This window comes from Myotis davidii, unplaced genomic scaffold, assembly GCF_000327345.1.
Source record: "Myotis davidii unplaced genomic scaffold, ASM32734v1 scaffold129, whole genome shotgun sequence".
Taxonomy (NCBI): Eukaryota; Metazoa; Chordata; class Mammalia; order Chiroptera; family Vespertilionidae; genus Myotis; species Myotis davidii.
In genome coordinates, this window is record NW_006383019.1 from 1,353,787 (window position 1) to 1,356,653 (window position 2,867).

Consider the following 2,867-nt stretch of genomic DNA (forward strand, 5'->3'; position numbering starts at 1 on the left):
GTCAAGCCCTACCAGGTGGGGGTCACACCTCGAGGTCCCCTATCAAGCCCTGCTGGGTTGGGGGTGTGACCTCAGGTCCCCTAGCCCAGTGCCGGGGCCGGTGGCACGTCCTGAGGTCCCCTGTCAAGTCCCAGGAGGATGGGGCAGTTGCGTGGGGTGCAGCCTCAGGTCCCTGCTGAATGTTCGTTAAAGCTCGTTACGGGAACTCAGCCTCCATTGTGGGTGCAGCCATCTTGTAGTGACAGTCAATTTGCATATTCCCTCTTTATTGTATAAGATAGAGGGTGATTAATAACCAGGCGATGTGCACTCAGGGCTACCAGGCAGCATGTTGCTGGTCTCAGGGCACCTCCAGGCCCACCCCCAGGATGAGCCCCTTCCCTATTAGAGGTCTCACATACGACGTGGTGTGGCGCCCCGGCCCACCAGGGCTCCTTCAGCCACGGTGCCCTCAGAGGCTGTCCCCGGCAGGGCAAGATAGAGGGTGATTAATAACCAGGCGATGTGCACTCAGGGCTACCAGGCAGCATGTTGCTGGTCTCAGGGCACCTCCAGGCCCACCCCCAGGATGAGCCCCTTCCCTATTAGAGGTCTCACATACGACGTGGTGTGGCGCCCCGGCCCACCAGGGCTCCTTCAGCCACGGTGCCCTCAGAGGCTGTCCCCGGCAGGGCCACCGTGCTGGTGCTGGGCAGGGAAGGCCCACGGGGAGCAGGCGGCCGGGAGGGCACAGCGGGTGAGCGGAGGGTGGGGTCAGTGCATGGGCAGTCCCGCCCACAGTCAGAGGTCCTGGCACAGTACAAGTTACACCAAACAAAATCACGCCAAACAAGCTTATAGAAGTCGGGCACCTTTTAAACATCTACTTGCTTTGGACAGCGAAGACGTCACCTGGCCACGAGTGAGGTCTGATGGAGGCCCTGGTGGGCAGCCTGCGCAGGACACCGCCCCCTGGGTGGCCGAAACAGCCTTTCTCACCGCCTCGGAGCGGGAGTTGGGGAGCAGGTGCCGGAGGGCTCCTCTGCCCGCAGGCCTCTCCTGGGCTTCCAGACCCGCTTCTCATCCTCACCTGTCTTCCCTCTGTGGCTTCTGTGTCCCAATCTCTTCTGCTCACAGTCACTGGGTTAGGGCCACTCACCTGGCCTCCTGTCACCTGAATCACCTCCTTAAAGCTCTATCTCCAAATGCGGCCACAGCGAGACGCTGGGGTGGGACTGCAACAGGTGGGTTTAGGTGGAACACAGCTCAGCCCAGCACGGCGCGGTGACAACATGCGCGTGACCACGGTGAGAGAGGAGCTCAGAGGCTGCGGGGCCAGGAAGGCCTGCCTTCAGGCGCAGAGACCTAGAAACAACGGGAACCAGAGGGGCAGAGCTTTCCGCAGCCCGTTTGGACCCTCGCTCAGCAGCTGGTTCAGTAGATCGGGGGGGGGGGGAAGCTGGGGACCAGTGTGGGCGTGGGAGGAGGGGCAGGAGGCACCTAGGACTGGAGCCAACTCGCTAACCCTCACAACACCCTGAGGTGGGAATTACCCCGCCACCCATTTTACAGGTGAGGAAAATGAGACTTGAGAGCTTAAATCACTTCCCAGTGCTCACACCAGTTTGGGGGGCGGGGTGTTTTATCCTCACCTCATGGTATGTTTATTGACTTTAGAGAGCTAGGAAGAGGCAAGAGGGAGAAAAAGACACTGATCGGTTTCCTCCCGTACACGGGGGGCTGAGCCTGCAGCCTAAGTCTGTGCCCTGAATCAGACGGTCAAGCTTTCCGTGTGCAGGACGATGCTCCAACCCACTGAGCCGCCCGGCCAGGGCCACGCCGTGTCTTACATGGATGCTCCAACAGCTACACATCTGCAGCCACTTTCTGAGTGTAATGAAAAACCAGAGAAGCCGTGCGTGAAACATGGCCGCAGGAAACGGCTGCAGAGGCCGGCCAAGCAGAGGGTCCCACTGGCGGCACCGCAGGACGGGCCAGCAGGAGAGGAGGAGGGCGCGGGGACCACAGCGTCCTTCTGGAGATGCGCGCTGGCTGGCGGGCCCCTGGCTGTTGGCACCAGCGCTCCCTCATGCTTCGTCTTCCCCCCAAACCGGAATCGAGACTTGGCTGCAGACTTGGCCTGCTCTGTGCCACCCTCTTTCCGACCCCCGTGCTACCCACCAGGCCTGGAGCACCCAGGGGGCCAGCCAGGAAGCGGAGCGCGGGCCAGCTGGGGCCGAGCACACTCCGCACTGCCGACTCCGCCCAGGGGAGCCCAGGCCCTCTGAAGTGAGAGGCAGAGACTCACAGCTGGACACAGGCGGACAGCCAAACCGAGGCCGCCAGCCGCCGTAGGACTGTCCTCAGCTGTGGGGGCACCAGACCCCTGCATAAGCCTGTCCTCAGCGGGGACCAGGCCCGCAGCGTGCGGGGCCCCAGGCAGCACCCTCAGACCCCGTCCCGCCAGCTCCCCGGGCCGTGGCTCTGCTCACTGGCAGAAGCCCATGCCACTCCTCCCACTGTGCCCAGGTCTCCCCAACTCCTGCCGTGGCTCTCAGCCTCCCCCCAAAGCCTGACCTCCTTTTCTTTGTCAAATAAAAGCCAAGAGATCCCCACAGGAGCAGGAGCTCAGCGAGCACACAGGACAGATGCCCAACAGATAACCCACTTCTGCCTCCGAAATGACCCCGTGTGTACTGGGCTCCCAGCACTCGCTGCCCTGTGCGCAGCAGGTCCTCCAGTTCTCCGGGGCTCCTCCACAGGGGGGCACGCCCCATTTCACAGAGGGGAGCAGTACCCAGGGACTCACAGCCATGCCCATCTTCCCTCTGGTCTCCCTCCCTCCGCTCCCTCTGCCTCTGTCACACACACACACACACACACACACA